The 19,480-nt window shown below is 42.5% G+C and overlaps 1 protein-coding gene and 1 pseudogene across 12 annotated transcripts in view; one reads left to right on the top strand and one right to left on the bottom strand.

Moving 5' to 3' along the window:
• ATPSCKMT (ATP synthase c subunit lysine N-methyltransferase) overlaps positions 1 to 19,480 on the bottom strand; it is a 251,901-nt gene that overhangs the window by 63,289 nt on the left and 169,132 nt on the right. For 11 of the 12 annotated variants that reach the window (XR_007408276.1, XR_007408277.1, XR_007408280.1 and 8 more), the window contains exon 6: positions 5,326 to 5,700. The exons of the other annotated variant lie outside the window; for it this stretch is intronic. The gene's annotated coding sequence lies outside the window, so the exon portion shown is untranslated. The remainder of the gene's footprint in view (positions 1 to 5,325; positions 5,701 to 19,480) is intronic. 12 annotated transcript variants of the gene reach the window in all.
• Positions 1 to 19,480, top strand: part of LOC112662684 (60S ribosomal protein L5-like) — a 52,062-nt pseudogene that overhangs the window by 1,110 nt on the left and 31,472 nt on the right.

Raw genomic sequence — 19,480 nt, 5'->3', positions numbered from 1 at the left:
CAGCTACACAGAGCCACCGAGCTGACTGCATGGCCTCCTGCACAGGCCCCCACCCAGAGGCTTTTCCATGAAGGCCTGGCCAGCTGGGGCCAGCTCTGGATGACTCTGTAGGTCACACACAGGGTGAGTGTGTGGGGGAGGGGGGGCTTCCTCAGAGCTGACCTCTCCCCCTCCCCCATTCTGCTTTCTTCATCTCCATCCCACAGAGGGTAGCGGCCAGAATACTCCCCACAAAACCCTGCATGATGACCAACACCTTCACAGAGGCTGCTCTCAAGACACCCAACCTACAACACAAACTATGTGCATGAGCCTCTCAATCACTTCATGAAACGGTAGCCAAGTTTAATGTCTTTATGATTTTATTATCTTCAGTGTAGAAACAGGAGTGAGAACACCAGATTCTGGTGAGCCATAACGTATGGCTAAATGGGAGGTTACCTGCTAGATGGCCTATACTACCAGGGGAAAACTCATCACAGGCTACATAACATTTCATTCTGAGACATATCTTTTCCCATGCTATTGTCTCTGACTTCGCTCCTGGTGAGGCAACTGTCCTTATGTCATTGCTGTCATCTGCACCAGAGCAAACATCAAAACTACCAGCATCAAACCCCACAGGGTGAACATCTGCTTCCAAGAGAGGAGTAGATGTACATTTCCTGACTCCTTCCACTGAGTACTACAAAAAAACCTGGACACTACATAAGGAGACTGAACAATGGAGAGAAATCTGACAAATTGGATGAACCTAGAGAATTATGCTGAATGAAAAAAAAACTCACTTGAAAATGTTACATACTGTATAACCCGTTTATACAATATTCTTGAAATGACAAAATTTTAGAGATGGACAAAATTTTAGAGACGGACTAATGGCTGCCAGAGATTAAGGAATGGCAGTGTGAGAGGGAAGTGTCTGCATCCATAAGGAGCAACGTGAAGGAATTCTGATGGTGATGGAAATTTTCTGTGTCTTGACTGTCTCCATGTCTGTATCCTGGTTGATATCACACTGTAGCTTTGCAAGATGACACCACTGGGAAAAACTGAGTCAAAGGGGCACAGGGTCTTTCACTATTATCCCCTATAACTGCATGTGAATCTACAGTTATCTCAAAATACAAAGTTTCATTTGAAAAAAAAAAAAATTCAGGTTGAATGTTAGCAATTGAGAAGAAAATCCTGCGGACAAAGTAGAATACTTTAACCCGTTGGAGCCAAATGGTTGTTGGGAAAGATTGGAGAATGGTGAATCAGGTGTGTTCTGCAATTTTCCATAGTTGACATCAAAGTAAACTAGTCCTCAAAGATGAACTTACCATGAAACAAAACTGATGCTGCAGGACCCATCACGTGCACAGACCCTACCGAGGCCCTGGAGTGCATCACAGCAGTGCATTTGCTGGGAGTAAAATTTGCAAAAGTAAGATAGTCAATCAGTGTTGGCGAGGACTGTGATCTCCTTCTACTCTGACTTGTCTCCACCTTGCTTCTCCTCTCATCAGGTGGGGATGGGGTGGCCGCAAGCATCTCGGGAATCTTGTTAAAGGGCAATTGAGCAGGAGAAACAAGTTTTTTGATTGGTGGATGAGGTTTGATGAGGTTCCCATGGTTCACAGTCACTTCCAAGTCTAACCACGTGATCACAGCACAGGAATGTGGCCCGGATTTCCCTGCCACCCACGGTGTCACCTCACCAGCATGGCACAAAAGTGTAGGTCCAGAAGTCATACTCCAACCCAAACATTATCTATGGTCCCTGTTATGGACTGAATTATTTACTCCCCCAAGTTCATAGGTTGAACCCTCAAACCCCAGTGTGACTATATTTGAAAAAAGGGCTTTTACAGAGGTAATTGAGGTTAAATGAGGTCATGGGGTGTGGAATCCTGATCCAGTAGGACCGGAGTCTTTATAAGAAGAGAAAGAGAAAGTAGTGATGCTCATACACAGAGGAAAGCCTACATGAGACCACAGAGAAAAGGCAGCAGTCTGCACCCCAAGGAGAGAGGCCACAGGAGAAACCAAACTGCCAACACCTTGATCTTGGACTCCCAGTCTGCAGGACTGTGTGAATGTACGTTTCTGTCTTGGCTGTACTGTCCGCGGTGTTTTGTTATGTCAGCTGGAACAGACTAATACATCCCCAACACCTCAAACATGAGAGCAGTGGAGAAAAAAAAACAAGGTTGGAAATATACAGAGCCTGGAGCTAGTCTGGGCAGATCTCTCCCAGTTACCAAAGGTGTAAAACTCTAACTCTACACCTGGGTAGCACGGACGTAGGCATCTGACTCTTGATTTTGGCTCAGGTCCTGATTTCAGGGTTGTGAGATCGAGCTCAGTGTCAGGCTCTGCACTCAGTGCGGAGTCTGCTTCAGATTCTCTCTCCCTCTCCCTCTGCCCCTTCCACTTGCACTCTCTCGCTCTCTCAAATTAGATAGATAGATAGATAGATAGATAGATAGATAGATAGATAGATAGATAGATGATAGATAGATAAATAAATCTTTTTGAAAAACAACTATAAGCAGAGAGCTCAGTTACCACCAATCCAAATCTGCTCTTCTATAGAGAAACTCAAGAATGAAATATGGGGTGCTTGGCTGGCTCAGTCAGTAGAGCATGTAACTCTTGATTTCAGGGTTGTAAGTTCAAGCCCCACGTTGAACATAGAGATTATTCAAAAAATAAACTCTTTTTAAAAGATGAAATGTTTAGGAACACCTGGGTGTCTCAGTGGTTGAGCCTCTGCCTTTGGCTCAGGTGATCCTGGAGTCCCAGGATGGAGTCCCACACCGGGCTCCCTGCATGGAGCCTGCTTCTCCCTCTGCCAGTGTCTCTGCCTCTCTCTCTATGTCTCTCATGAATAAATAAATAAATAAAATCTTTTTAAAAAAGAAATGTTTACAGCTAGAAACAAACTATATCCTTGTATGAAAATACCACAATTAGAATCCCTCTGTCTTAAGAGGACAAACCTGTCACAGTACCTCAAACAGCAAGCACTACAAACCTCTCGGTGGGTGAAGTCTTAACACATCCTCATACACGAGACGGCTTTTTCGTGTCACCATGGAACCCCGTCCCCATCCTGAAGCAATCTAGCCAGCTCAGGTGATAATAGCATGCAAAGTCAAACCAAAGCAGTGAGATGCTCCGGAGAATCAAGTCTTCTGATAACAGAACTGCCCCTCATGTGGAAGCATAGGTCGATCTGATGACTGTCACAACATGGCGATCACTGACTATGCAATCAAAAATGTAGGGAGGAGGGCATCATAGGGACAGTCAATTAATGGAAGTATTTATGCTATTTTTTTGTATTTTGTAGTATTTGTGGATTTGACAGATTTTGATAGCAAAATTTGACCTCCCAAATCTGTAATGTTTCATGTTTTGTTTTTCTCATTCTAAATAAACAACCATGATTGTAACCTAATGTTTATTTCATTTGCAATTTTGTGTTCTCTTTTTAAAAAGCCTCCCTCCCCAAATTTTATAATCTTCAGACTCCACATCACCTAGATTGAGCCCTGCAGCAGCCACATGATGACAGAGCCAGGTAAGAATGAGTCCCATGGCTTTTTTGTTATTCTAAGTAAAGGCACACCATCAGTGTCTTTGGTGACACAAAGAACAGCACTGGGCTAAACAAACAAACACCTGTTCAGTCAAAAAAGTGATTGGGAAAAGTCAAACTTGAGATATGACGTTTTTTAGGAAAATCATAAGCTATTTTTCACCTATATTTTTCCTTCTTAATGTACAAACATGCTCAAGGTATGGTAAAAACCTAAATCTAATCTTAAAAGGCTCTTTCAAAAAATACAAAATAAAATTTTAAAGTGATGAGAAGCATTGTGTCAGTTTTACTGGCAGAATTTTTTTCTTTCTTAGTAAGACATAAAATACCAGTGTGTTTAAGAAGAGATAGCATCTTAAATTTGGTAAAATACACAAGTGTGTGAAACAATTTTAATCTACAACCTGGGAGTGGTTCACCGACACTTTAAAGACCCCAATCAGAAATCTACGCTCCAGGGGCAGTCCCTTAATATCTGAAAGACCTTTATCAGAAGCCCGCATTACAAAGCCTTCAACTCCCACACTCAGACTCTATTAGAAGATTTGCCAGAAAAAAATTTTTGTTTGTGAAATGAGTGTTGTTCAAATCTATGAATTGGCTGGAATATTTTCCTGCACCACTGCTCAGGCATGAGCAGGGATGAGAGTCTGGTCAGCTACCTAACAGCGCACCTACTACCCTATTAAGTCTTGCATTTCATGAAATTGCTAAAGATACTGTTGTGTGGCCTGACCCTCAGAGAGCCTAAGGACAAACAGCAGAGCTTTCTCTGAACTTCCGAGCACAGGTTTTGTGCTGCTACTAAACAAAGCTTGTTTGGTGGCTGGATTCATCATCAGACTGCTTGTACCATGGACGCTTTGTGATGAGGTTGTAGAGGGCAGGAGCTAGAGCCTTTGCCCACCTCTGCCCTTGGAGGCAACCTACATCCACAAAAACACCAGACAACCACTGACGACACAACTGACCATATGTAGCTGGGACCCCACCCAGTGCCTGACCACCAGTCACCATCATCACCCTCCCAAACCAAAGCCACTTCTGGACACCGAAGGTATAACTGATTAAAGAGCCATAAACCAAGTCATGAACCTTCATAATCATGAGAATCTCTCTCCTTGGTACAAATATATGAATAAAATGATATCAGCACAGGTTCAGCTTTGGGAAATTCTTTTAATTTTGCCCCAGGTAATTAGCTTATTTATTTCTAAAACTGGCCCAAAACTTATCCATTTGGATCCTCTGTGACTAACAGACATATAGTGGTTGCTAAGCAACATCATGCATTGTTATTCTTCATCTAATTTAAAATTCTCAGTTAGCAGTAAAGGTCTTCAGAGGGAAGTTATTGTTCGGGGTGGGCCAAATACTATTTTTCACTGTAGCCCATTCAATTTAGAAAAGAAATTACAGCGTACTGTTTAATCAACATAAAATGATTTATACAGAACATTTAACATCTTCTTGAAATGTAGCTGTCTTCTTTTACTAATCAGATCTACTTAATTTATTTTAAACTTTTCCAAGGAGATTTGCTTTCTCCTTCTATCCTTGCTCCTTCTTACATTCCCTCAACTCTCGAGCCAATTTACAGACACCCTTTAGCATGGGAACTGGGATATCTGGGGGGAAGATTTGGAAGCATAAGAGACACTCATATTACCCTGTAATTTGTCATGGGAAAGAAACCTCAAGCAATCTGGTCATCATTCTAATGAGTCACTTACCCAGCACTCCAACTTCATTAGAAAGAAGACACATTTAACATACAAGTTTTCTGTTATGAATGTTGCAAAAATTAATCAATTGTTTGTTCTAATAATAGTCTGGCTCGGCTTCAAGTATTTGGGAAGAGTGTTGCTGAAGTGCCCTCCCAGAGGACAGGACGTCAGATTTTTTCATTCACCCAACAGTATTTCTTGACATGAAGATTAACTTCTTGGCAAAACTTGTTGGAGAGGAAGTACATTTTCACAAAACAAGCAAAGACATTCCTGCAGAGTGACCCTCTCATTGTGCGTTCATGTATTGAAATGTCAACTGAATCAAAATAGATTAAAATAGGCTTTTCCTTATCTCGATTGCTTGGAATCTGGAACAATCTAGAATAAAAACATAAAAACTCATAGATTTAGGCTTATGGAAGAAAAGCACTATAAAAACAAATAAATGAGCAAAAATAAGTGGAATGTTTTAAGGGAAATGTAATTTTGTTACTATAACAATATGGAGAAAATCTGATTTTCATAGCAGTGAAATCTCTCCCAAGACACATAAGATTGATTTTTGTTGGCTTAAAACTTTATTAAGCCTCTTGGTTTGTGCATGTGTATGTGGTGGGAGGAGACTCCCCAGAGACTTTGTTTAAATTACAACAGAATAAATGGTCAGTAAGTTACTGTGGTTGGGGTCAGTTTAGTCATGGTTTTTGGGATTTAGTTTCTCAATGGAGGTGTGATTTTTTTTTTAGGGACTATGGGTGGGGGCAGTTGGCAATACCAGATGAGAAAGTTTGGAGGAAGTGTCCAGCCGTCTAACAGAGAGGTTGTGCAAAGGTTTGTTGTAGGCATGGAGCCACACTGTCTTCCCTAGGGAGGCAGTGAGGCACATCCACAACCAAGTATACCAGAATTCCAACCTCAACAGTGCTGTTTTAACCCTGAGAACAAGGACTGGTCACACTTATCCTTCTGTACCTCAGCATCCCCATCTGTAAAATGGGAACATAAGCATTAATGAGCTAATATGCAGCCTGGGTGATAACGAGGGACCCCTCACCCCCTCTTTGCTTAACCCCTCTCCGCATTTGGTTTAATGCTCTGCTGTCATTGTCTTGAAATTCCTCATCACTCTTTATCATGGACCCCAGTATTTTCATTTGATCTGCAACTCACAAATTCCAGAATAGGTCCCCAAATTTATTAAGTATTTAGAACAAGTCCTGGCCCATTGTCAGTGCCAGCTGTTACCTTTATCTCCCTTCATCTATCACAGAATTTTAGGAAAATCCCCAGGAAGTAGATATGGTAGTGAACCTGGAATTTAGGGGGGAATGGGGGGGCAGGGAATTGACAGAGGAGCCAGCCTGGTGCATTCAGTACTGACTCCTGCAATATCCTGCCAATGGGACAGGATGAGACAGAGGCAGCCCAGGGGGATCCAGTCATATCTGGGCTGTGTCACTTTGAAGTCTGGAAGAAACTGTACAGGCTGAGGAAACATGCCCTGACCAGGAGGTCTTTAAGAATCAATTTAGTGACTAGCTGATAGCACATGTGATGAAAACATTTAAAAAGGGCAAGAAACCACTAGAAGATCCTTTATCCTTTTAAATATTTTGAGGATCAGCTCTCCCCACCCCTCCAACCCTGCATCATTCACAGGGCCCAAGACAAGATTAGAGTGGAAGCCCATGAGCTTTGTGCCTGAATGTGTAAAAGTTATGCATCGAGCCAACAAACTTTCACACTATTAATTTTACATTATTTACCACCTTGTCAAAAACACCTTCAAATGACCTGGAAGGCCAAGTTCAAGTCTAAAATTTCTTTAATTTCTCAAAGTTGCTCATGTGTTCTATGCAAACTCCAATGACCCCTTGTTCCACTAACCAGTCAGACCTCGGCCACTCTCAGGGCCTGTGGACATAGTTCAGTGGAATGGGCCATTCTCCATAGAACCAACCTGAAGAAGACACCAGCACAGACCTGGAAAGCAGAATTCAGGATTTTGGTCGGGGAATTACAAGGCTTCCAATATCGAATACAAGGTCAGAAAGCAGGGTAATGGTGGCCACTGCCTTTTTGTCCACAAACCCTTCATCTGGTGAGAGGGGCATGGCTGGCAGGGGGTCCAGACCAGGTGCTTAAGCCCAGGTTGAACATCGATTCTAAAATCTTGGTTACACTTTGAGTCTGTGCTCTGAAGTATACCTTAACAAAAATTGAACTCCATCTCCTCTCATCACGCATTCACATATTCCAAATCATTGTAGCTTTCTGTATAGAGAAATACAACTGTTCTGGACTCAAGTTCAAATCCCCAATTGTACTCTTAGTCAACGCCTTGCACCCCACCCATCCACCCTGCCATATATACGCAGCTCCTGCCTTGTCGGCAAGCCCCAATCTCCTCCCACCCCCCACCTGCCAGCTCTGTTCCCCTCAGATGCCCCCCAGACATTTCAGATGAGCTGTAATGTTGGCTCACTCCCCAATGATGAAATGTCAGCCCTTCATTCAGGAACCAATGGGTTAATTTATATTGTTGTGCTACCAACTAAAATCAAAATATTGAAAACATATCTATTATAAATATGAAGGTCACTATAAAAAAGAGAAAGAGAGATGTCATCATGGCAAATGGAGCCCATGAGTATTCTAAATACAGCCTTTGTCCAGAGACCTTTTAGAAAATCATTTTTCTCATGTTGCCCTTTGTATCTGACAAATATTGATTTGAGTTGTGCTTTGAATAACAATGAAAACAATGCCTTAGATAGGAGTTTACTCTTAGACTTAAACTATTTAACACCCTAGAATGTTGAAAGAACATTTGCACTTATAATTCTGAGCTTGGGTCCTGCTTTTTAGTAGCCATGTAAGTCTAAGCCAAGATCCTCAACCCCTCTCTCCCAGATTGTAAAAAATCAAAAAAGTTTGTTACCCAAAGACAACAAAAACACTATCTCAGAATGCTAAGTTCACCCCTAGAAGCAACTCAAGTGTCCGTCAGTAGATGAATGGATAAAGACGTTGTGAGATATATATATATCACAATTTGCCACTTGCTGCAACATGGATGGACCTAGAGTGTATTACATTAAGTGAAATAAATCAGTCAAAGAAAGACAAATACCAAATGATTTCACTTATGTATGGAATCTAAGAAACAAAACAAATGAAAAACAAACAAACAAAAAGGATAATCAGACCTATAAATACAGAGAATAAACTGATGGTTGCCAAAGAAGAGAGAGTTGAGGGATGGGCAAAATGGGTGAAGGGTAGTGGGAGATACAGGCTTCCAATAATGGAATGAACAAGTCATAGTAATAAAAGGTACTGCACAATGAGTGGTATGAACAGTGTTGCACAGTGACAGAGGGTAGCTACACTTCACCGGGAACACAGCCTAATGCAGAGAGGCTGAATCACTACATTGTACCCCTGAAACCAATGCAACATTGTGTCTCAACTATACTCAAATTAAAAAAAAAAAAAGGAGAAGTTTGGAAATAAGTTTATAAATCTCTTAGGTAATCAAGTGTAATCCCTAAATTTCACACTTGAGAAAACTGAAAACTTGGGTCTGATTACATATGTGCTGACGTCACCCAGCTCCCTGAAGAAAGGTTCCCTATGAGCTCCGGTCCATGGGTGGGTATGGTCACCTTGAGGGCATCAACAGAATAAGAAAAAACTGAGAGATGACCAAAGAGGGAGCATGGAGAATTGGATTCTGGGGCCTATTCCAGAACATTCCACAGTGGGCCTTGGCCAGGTACTAACTTCAGCAATTCTGTGGTTCATAATTGACAATGCATCTGAATGGAACCAGCAGTGACAAAAGTCTTTGATGGGCTGAGACTGAGACAAGGAAAATCTTCCTTTAGAAGGAATCATAGTATTTTTTTTCATGAGCAAGAGAACAGAATTTGAGAGGAAAATATGTATTTCAATGAAGAAAATTTGATCAATCATACACTACTGGACCATAAGCATGTGACAGTATCTAGCACTCATTTCCAGTACACACAGGCCAAAGGAATATGCCCATAATTGGTGGACTGACCATTTAACATGGGAAAACAGCTTTAATTTGTGTTCTTCACTGTGTCCATCTAAAACCCAGCCTTGAAAGAAATCTTTAGTGATTCACTACTAATGTTTTTTTAAGTTCCTAATTAGTATGGCCATCAGGTATGATCTGAAGAACCTATTTAATTAAGAATGGTTCATAATATTAAGGACAACTGAGCTGGCCACTTTGCTAGGCATCAGGGTGAACACTGACTCTTGTTATAGAAGCATGAATTGTAGATAATAGAGCAAGACATTTCTGCAATAGGGACTACTAACCACAGAGCCCAAAATGGCCTTGTGTCTGTAACACTGCCCTTCTGCTTGGAGCACTCACTCTCCCACCCTTTCACCTGGCCTTAGCTAGCTGTCATGTGGCATAAGGAATCAATATCTTGGACCCACCTAGCAGGTTCCCTGGACTCAGCCCAATCACAGCCTCTGGGTCATCTTGTTACAATTATGAGAAACAGAATCTGATTGGTCATTCCTGAGCCAGTTACCTCTCCTTGGCCCAATCAGAGATGTCCAGTGGTACAGGGCCACTAGATAGGGGGCACAGGGGTGGGAGGAACTACCTAGGCACCTCTTCTGCTGAGGGAAGTTTCCAGAGGAGGAAGCATGGGCACCTTGGTACCCCAAATACATCTGGCAAACATTTACTTACAAATCCAAAACTAGATAGCTCCCCAAGAAGGATTTTCTGGCAGACCAGTGATGTTGTGGAAGGCCAGTTGGTATTCCAGTCATGAAGTCATGTTTAGTCACAAGACCAAACACTATCTAGTGCTAAAATGTGCATATCACTGATGCTTTCCAATTCAGTTCCTGATGGATATTACAGCCATCACCAATATCCCATTCTTCTCCCACTCTGGCAAATGGAAGATTGCACATCTCAGGCCCTTGCATTTGGAAGCTAAGGAACCATGAGATTAGCTCCTGTGGATGCATGGATCTGAGTTAGCAAAGAGTCGGGGTCTCTTTCCCTGCTATGGCCATCTGGAGTTCCATGTGTTCTAAATGGCAGAGCCAAAAAATGGTAGAGCTTCAACATCCTGGACCACTGACATGGGCACAGCTATCCACTCACCATGTTGGATATGAAGTATGAGTAGGAATAAACTCTTGGGTTAAGCCACTGAGATGTTGGGTTTGTTTCCTACTGTAGCAAAACACAGCCTATTCCAACTGATACACTCAATCTGCTCAATTAAGTTCCAGGTGAGTCAAACTCAGACCTAAAGGCCAACAAAAAAGGCTTACAGAAAGCCTTTGATACTTCGAGCCACCTTTCAAAATTAACAGAATTTCTGGTTCTTTAGAAAGTAGAAAAGAGAAAGTACCATGAACTTACTTAATTCTAAGAGAGTTGAATGTAAAAAAGCACTTGAGACTCTACCAATTAATTTGAGGCTGCATGAACAAACCATGACTAATCAACCCAGAGCATACCAGACTACTGCCTTCATGAGAAGCATCATCACAATCAGACTAGTGGCCCATGCAGCCCAGTCGTGATTTCAACAGTAACACAAAATTGTGCTCCACTTTTCTGCCTTAAACTGCACATTGTTTTAACCTAATTTCCTACAATTTTGTTTCCCATCACTTTTTACCCTCAAACAACCTTATAATTGTGATAATTAGGAGCTTTAAAGCAGACGGAAGTTTGTAAGGGGAAATTAGATCCATTCAGCATATTGCCCTATCCAGTTAAGGTAATCATCCCCAAATTCAAATGCTACAACCAGCATTCGGAGCATCATACTCACAGCCAAGTCACACCTAGTCATGGTCGTTGTGTTGTCCATTACTTATTGTAACTGTCATTACAGAAACAAACATTCTGCTTCACTGGGCAAGGTAGGAGAAATGGCAGGGCTCTCCCTAATTCAAATCCACACAAACACGATGACCCAGACACTTTAGAACCCAGCAGTTGTCTTAGTGTAACTGCTACACTTGACCTTGGGGACTGCCCTTGAGACTCTCTATTCCCTTAACCCAGTAACAAGACTGGCTCATTGTTCTCCTCTTCCCTCTGTGACCACTCCTTCTTGGTCTCCTTAGCAACCCTGACTCTTCCACCTCCCTCAACTGTTGGCATTCCTGGACAATGCAATCTCATTCCACTGCTTTTCTGGTACATGCTCTCTTTGAACAATCTGACCTCCTCTCACCTATTGAACATAGACAATCATACCCCAAACCACTCTCCTGAGTTCCCAACTCATATACCTTCCGCACATCTCCAGCAAGGTATTCCACAGACATCTCAAATTATTCATGCCCAAAACCAAAACACCACTCTATCCCAAACTCCTTCTTCACTGGTGTTCTCTATTTTCTTCAGATGATGTAGTGGGTTAAATGGTGTCCCTCACCAAAAGATATGTCCTCCTGCAACCCAAAAATGCTACCTTATTTGGAGAAACTTCTGGAAAACTTTTAAAGAGTGGGAAAAGGCCATTGCATCTGAAATGGGCTCACTGAAACTGACTGTGCACTAGATGATCCCCCAACACTCTGCAAGGCCTATGTTTTCCACCCATGGGTGACTAAATTTAATCACAATTACAGGATTTAGAAAACTTCATTTTCACGTAGTTGGGTAATATTTACAACTATCTCCCCAAAGAGATGTACTCAATGTCTGAGAATGAAAGCTTGGAGTTCAGTAAGTAACCAGTAGAAAGAACAAGGCACGCTTTGAACAGGTGTTGACCTAGAGATTAGGTTATCATTGAGAGGGAAGAGAAGGCACCAGGCTCAGGTCAGCTGGCCACCCAGAATGTCAGGTGCCACATGATCCACGTGAAGATTACAGAACACCTTAGCTGTGTGATATGCACACATTTATAGTCTTGGTGCTTAGTTAAATGCATACAAAACATCCTGGTTATCAAAAGCAATACCTCAGAGTTCAGTCATTAGAATATGAAGCTGTTAAGAAATATTTTATTGTGGTAAAATATATACAATGTAAAATTTATCATTTTAACCATTTTCAGTAGTACAGTTGGTTAAATACATTCACACTGTTGTCTAGCCATCATCTCCTTCCAGAACTTTCATCTTGCAAAACTGAAACTCTATACCCATTAGCCACTAGCTCCTATTCCTCCTTCCCCACCCCCTGGCAATTACCATTCTACTTTCTGTTTCTATGAATTTGACTACTCTAAATATCTCACATAAATGAAATTATACAATATTTGTCTTTGTGACAGGCTTATTTCACGTAGCAAAATGTCCTCAAGGTTCAGCCATGGCATGGCATGTGACAGGATTTTCTTCCACCAAAAGGCTGAATGATATTTCACTGTTTGTATAGATCACATTTTGTTTATCCATTCATCCATTAATGAATAATTGGGTTATTTCTACCTTTTAGCTATTGTGAATAATGTCGCTATGAACATGGGAGTACAAATATATGTGCAAATCCCTGTTTTAAATTATTTTCCAGTGTGTGTGTTTGTGTGTGTGTGAGAAATTAATGACATTTAAGGTTGGTAGCTGGTAGGCACATACAGGAAAGAGGGATAGGAATCAGTCAGGGCTGGCAGCCTGCACCAGAAGAGCAGGTGGCTGGTCCAGAGTCGCATGCGCTGAGCTACCACAAGAAGGCAGGTTCATGCCTCTCGTGGTCCCATTGACAGCTTTACCTGCAGGGCAAGGTCTGCAGTCTGTAAGAAGAAAAAGGGGCAACACCTGTCTGCTTCCCTGGTTAGCTACCAAAAACACCCGGGCATAGCCATACTTACCCAGCCTGGCTCAGACTAGCTCACAATATAGAGGGTTCCTGGTATCAGTACGAGGCAGGTTAAATAAAGTGGTAAGTGAATATACACACAGCCCCTGGAACATGCTGGGCACCTAGCTCAGTGTTCACTGAAGGCTGAGATGAAGTGGCAGGTGTGATCCAGGCAGGTGGTCAGCATGGGGAGGTGCAGAGATGCTGGATGATGAGCTCATGGGCAGTGAGAATATGTATGTGGGATTTGTATTGCTGCTGTAACAAGCTACCATACACTTAGGAGCTTAAGACAACACAAGTTTATTATCTGACATTTCTGAAAGTCCTAAGTCTGAAATGGGTTTCACTGGGCTAAAATCAAGAAGTCAGCAGGGCTGTATTCCTTTCTGGAGGCCCTAAGGGGAGAGCCTATTCCTTATCTTTTCCAGCATCAATGGGCCTCCTGAGTTCCTTGGCTTGCATCTTCTAGGCTGGTAACAAGTGGCAAGACCAGTCCTTTTGACATCACATCACTCTGACCTCCTCTTCTGCCTCCGTCTTCCACTTTTAGGGGCCCTTATGATGACACTGGGCCCCCTCATCCCTGAATCATCTCCGCATCTGCTGATTGGCAACCATAATTCCATCTGCAACCATAATTCCCTTTTTCCGTGCAACCTGACACACTTATGGGTTCTGAGGACTGAGGACATCTTGTGCAGGGGGAAGGGGATCCTGCCCACCACATGTAATCTAGAGAAAGCCATACTGGGAGATCCAAGGAGGAAATTAGAATCATGGAAGAGGGGGACACTGGGTGGCTCAGTGGTTGAGCATCTGCCTTTGGCTCAGGGTGTGACCCCAGGGTCCTGGGATCGAGTCCTGCATCCGGCTCCCCACAGGGAGCCTGCTTCTCCCTCTGCTTGTGTCTCTGCCTCTCTCTTCTTCTGTGTCTCTCATGAATAAATAAATAAAATCTTTTTAAAAAAAAAAAGAATCAGGGAGGAGGGACAGGACTCCAAATACTAGGGAGAAGTTTAAGAATCTACAATACCCTTCCAAGAGCAAAGCAGGATGTTAGGTTTAGGAGACCAGGTCAAATGAAGCATTATTATAGCAGAAATGGCAGCCTAGACACTAAACAGGGGTCTGGCTGATGAGACCAGGGTACATGAGCAAAGTTCACCTCTGAACAAGGAAAAGGGACAGGCAAGCTCCCTGGGGCAGGAGCAGAGCAGCACCACCAAGGCTGACATGCGTCTGAGAATCAGTTCTCAGGAGGTCCTCGACCCCCCTTGACTCTAGCAAGTCAGATCCCACCCTCAGGTTAGGCGGCAAGAGTTTGCAGGCAACAGCCCAGACAGCCAGCTATAAGCCCCATGTTCTAAAAGGCTGAAAGCTCTTGGAGTGCGAAACCCAACCAACAGGACAGTGGGAGGAGACGTGCAGTTGGGGATGCAGAGTCAGCCAAACAAGGACACGGACCAGTACACCAGGGGCGTGCTGAGGAGCAGCGAACAGATGGCAGCCACTCAGCTCCCCTGCCCCTGCTCTGCTGAGCGAGCCTGCAGGCTGCCAGCCAAAGCCAAAGCCGATCCAGGAAACAGAGAGGAACTTCAGGCGGTGTGTTGGGGGTGGAAGGCAGAGAAGAATGTTGGCAGGGGTCAGGCTGTCCAACAGAAACTTGATTCCATTTTTGCTGTGCAGACAATGATGTGAATGATCTTCTCATCTCTCCAGAAAACCGAGAGCCAAATATCCCGCTCTTACTAATGCATGGTCAAATCAGATCTGTTCAGGGGATCCTTAGAAACACCACACCCTGCTTCAAGTGGGCTTGGGCATGAATATTGTCACCCCACAGGACCTATATCACCAAAGGAAGATAATGAAAAGGAATACATCAGTCCTCTGAACAGTAGTCAGATAAGCATAGGGCATGAACAGGAGCTCTCCCACATTGGCTCTCCCTTTGCTCTTAGATTCTATTTGATTTCCTAGGAGACTGCAGGGCATTGCTTTGTTTAAGATGCTGAAAGCCCAGCAGTCCCGTGTTGTAATTAGTTTTAGCCATCAGCAGAAAGCACCTTTGTCTTATTTCTCAAAAGTCAAAGACAATCGATACACCCTTACTTTATACCTCCCCTGGCTGATCAGAAGGTCAACTGGAAAGAAACTCTCCACCCTGGGGATGGTGGAAATCCTTAGGACTACGAAAAGAGCAAAGTCCATGCTGCCTTCCCCTGCCTTTCTCTGAGAAGCTATCAAAGGTGAACCCAAGGGCACTGGCCAAGCATGGCAATGATGTTCCAGTTTAACTTCAAAATGCAGGAGCTAGGACCCAGATGGAACTCACACACACACACTCCTGAGTTAGTGCCTTTTCCTAGCCTGGGGCCCCACTATTAAAAATGAATATATTAATTGGATCACAGCCAGCCCTTTTAACTAAGAGTTTCTGATTTGCGATTTAATAAACTCTTGCCACAGTAACTAGTCAATGAAAACTAGAGCATTAAGACCCCGCTCAAACACCCCCTTGCCAGCCTTATGAGGCTGGTTATCAATAGCATCCAATTTTAAACGTCAAGCTTTTCATTTCAGAAAGCCTTGAGATCACACATGGTTTTGCCATGCAAGAATTATTACTACCAAATGATTTTTTAAGTCTGCTGAAAAGGTATAGCCCTGGCTAAGCCCAAAATGGAATACTATTTTCTTATAACAGCTTCCAAAGTAAAGTTGCAGCATCCAGGTATTTCCCATTAAATAAGACAGTGGCCAAGCACAAGAGGTCTGAAAGAAGAGCAGGCCATCAGGTAGCTGTTCGAAGCTTACAAAGAAACTTCTTTTTCTGCCATCTCTGGGCAATCACAAGGAAAGTAAAAGAGGCATAGATAAGGAAAGTAGAAATAGGTCACACCTTGGCATTGATTTCAGGAAATCCCACACAGACCTTAGTTTTTGAAAACTGCATTCACAATATATGTGTATTTATAAACATAGCAATTATATTCATATATTTACTACTGTATATGATATACCTCATAAACATACCCACAAATAGTAATGAAAGATGCTACGGAAAAACAAATAAAAATGTTACTTCTAACACTTTCTGCTTGTGTGCATTCTGATACCCATTCTGATAACCTGACCCTTGGACAGGAGATGATACGTATGACCTCTCTCGCACCTTTCAGAATCCCTGCAGTTCTCCACTACCACAAAATCCAGTGCTTAAAAGACAGGATTCCTGCCACAAAGTCCCTCAAAATATGATGAGGAAACTAATTTTTAAAATGTAAATATGAGGCTCCTGGGTGGGTTGGGGAGTTAAGCGTTCAGCTCTTGGTTTTGGCTCAGATCATGATCTCAGGGTCATGAGATGGAGCATCACATCAGGCTCTACACTGGGCATGGAGCTTGCTTAAGATTTTCTCTCTCTCTCTGCCTCTGCCTCTGCCCCTCCTTCCACTTGCATGCACATGCACATGCCTTCTCTCTCTCAAAAAAAAAAAAAGTAAATATAACACAAGATGAAAATGCTGGAACACAGGAGTGAGCAAAACGTGGTGGCATTACGAAGACAACCAGTCTTCCCGAGAGAGGCAAAAAGGTCTTCACCAAGACAGTGATGTGTGAGCTGGTTGGTGATGGCCTGTGGATGAGGCCATCAGAGGAAGAATACCTCCTCGACAAAAGGAGCCAACATGCACAGCTCTACCTGCCCTTCACAATCACCTGGCACTTGTTTAAATTCCCCGAACTCTTCCTCCAGAATCCAGCTTGTTAGATCTCAGGCAGGGAGGGCCCAGCTTGTGCAACAAGAGGTAGCAAGGCAGGGAGGGGCTTCCTGTGGAGCCACAGAATCAGGTTAAAGTAGATTTCAAAAACCCAAGATTCTCAGTGCATGGAAATAGCGGAAGTATAGGAATAAGCAAGTCACTCACGCAAAGCTTTTTTTTTAATATTCATAAAGTTCAGCACCACTTATACTCAAGTGTACAAAGGCTTCACACCCTAAAATGCTGTTCAGCTAGGTATCATTAGTAATTGTTAATTGTTTTTCCATCTACCAAACATGCCTCCTGCTTCATCCTTTTGGAAAGCCTCCTCGCATTTTCTGAGGTTCTAACCATTTCCAGCATGGAGGGTGTAACCCAAGCCTAAGGTAATCATCAGAATATTGCAATCTTCAAGCTACAGTGATTGATTTTGGAAAGTAAAACTCCACACAGAAAATCGAAACTAAGAGTAATAAGGAGACTCTTCTGCAATTGCTCATGGAAAGACACATGCTCTTTCCTCCCCCACCCCCACCAAAAATAAAGGGAGACTCAGGCTGGAACAGCCATCTTACCACCATAGGATGAAAGGCAGTCTTTTCTGAGAAAGAATTTGCACAGAAGTAAAGCTCATAACTGGAAAGACGAGCTAGGACACAGTAACAATGTAAGAGCCCTAGATCCTGGTCCACCTTTTCCATTATATAAACAAAAAACTTCTCACTTTTGCTTAGGACAATTAGAATAGTACTTTTTATTACTTGTAGCTGCAAGGGTCCAAATGATACATCTTCCATTTCCTAGACATACAGTAAGGTGATTGAAGGCTCTTAGCTCCTCAAACTTCTATGCAGGTTAGACACTTGGTCAATTTTTATTGACAAAGTAAACAGTTCTTTTCTAAAGCATAAAACACAAGTTATTTTTCCAAAGAGAAATTCTGGACATCACTATTATACATTCTACATGATCATACATCAAAATAAAGCCACATTCTCAAACGTTTAAAAGAGGAACTGTGAAACATAAATGGCCAAAATTTATTTGATCTGTATAAAACAGTATGCATGATAAACTATGTTTATAAGATTTCCCCCTTATCCTTAATAATCTGATTCTATAATTCTCTAATAGTCTTTTCCAAACTCCAAATATAAAATTAAAATTAAGGGATCACTATAATTGAGTGAAGTTCAATTAAACATGCATTCATTCAACACTAAGTCAGTTAAGAGGGGTAGCATGCCTCTTTGTACCAAGCCCCGTACCAGGCACTGGATTCATGGATCAGATGTGAGATGCCTTATAAGCTATGATGAAACCGGGCTTGATAACAGGAGAAGAAAAGTGATATATACCAAACTGTTCCAGGCATTTTGCAAAAAGGAATTCTGCTATCGGCAAGATCAGCCTTTGAAGCCTCTAAGATCCTTTCCAACCTAAATTCTAATTATCATTTAAAATCTTTCTACCTTGGGACACCTAGGTGGCTCAGCAGTTCAGCGTCTCCCTTCGGCTCAGAGTCTCCCTTCGGCTCAGAGCGTGATCCAGGGTCCAGGGATCGAGTCCGTCATCGGGCTCCCTGTGTGGAGCCTGCTTCTCCCTCTGCCTGTGTCTCTGCCTCTCTCTGTATCTCTCATGAATAAATAAATACAATCTTGGGATCCCTGGGTGGCGCAGCAGTTTAGTGCCTGGCTTTGGCCCAGGGCGCGATCCTGGAGACCCGGGATCGAATCCCACGTCGGGCTCCCGGTGCATGGAGCCTGCTTCTCCCTCTGCCTGTGTCTCTGCCTCTCTGTGTGTGTGTGTGTGTGACTATCATAAATAAAAAATTAAAAAAACATAAATAAATAAATAAATACAATCTTTAAAAATAAATGAATGAATGAATGAATGAATGAATAAATAAATAAATAAAATGTTTCTACCTTTTTGTGTTAAGTTTTATAAAACTGGGGAAAATTATAACAAAAAGTATTAAAAGTTGCCCTGAGCAACTTTTCAGTTGCCCTGAGCTTGTCTGGGCAAGTATATTGCATTTCGATTCTTTGGCTACAATTAACAGAAGCCCAATTAGAAAAGTTTGAGCAAAGGGCGAGGTCCATTGGCTCTTATTAGGCACATTTTCCTTGCCAAGGGTGGGTAGATGGAACCAGGAACTCAAATGGTTTTGAGACTCTGTCTCTCTCTGCAAGTGGGCTTTACTCTCTCAGATGAGCTTAGTCCCAAGGTTGGAAACAGAGCTACCAGATACTCTGGACTTACATCTTCACAGTTTTGTGGCCAGAAAGAGAAAGACTCCATTTCCAGTCCAAATCCCCTAGGAAATAACTCTTAGTTAAACTATGCCAGCTTAATTAAATGTTGGATGACCCAACTGTTCAGTTTTCCTGAGACTGAGGAGGTTCCCGGGATATATAGGACTTCCAATTTTGAAATGGGAGAAATCCAAGCAAACCAGAACAAGTGTAACCCTAGTTAAATGCTACCCCCAGACCAATTATTGTAGCTAGGAAGGTAAATTACAAACATTTTAATTCAAGTCAAGTGC

Source organism: Canis lupus, chromosome 34 (genome assembly GCF_003254725.2).
Source record: "Canis lupus dingo isolate Sandy chromosome 34, ASM325472v2, whole genome shotgun sequence".
NCBI lineage: Eukaryota > Metazoa > Chordata > Mammalia > Carnivora > Canidae > Canis > Canis lupus.
Note: the sequence above shows the minus strand (reverse complement) of the source record. Positions and strands in the feature narration are given on the sequence as shown.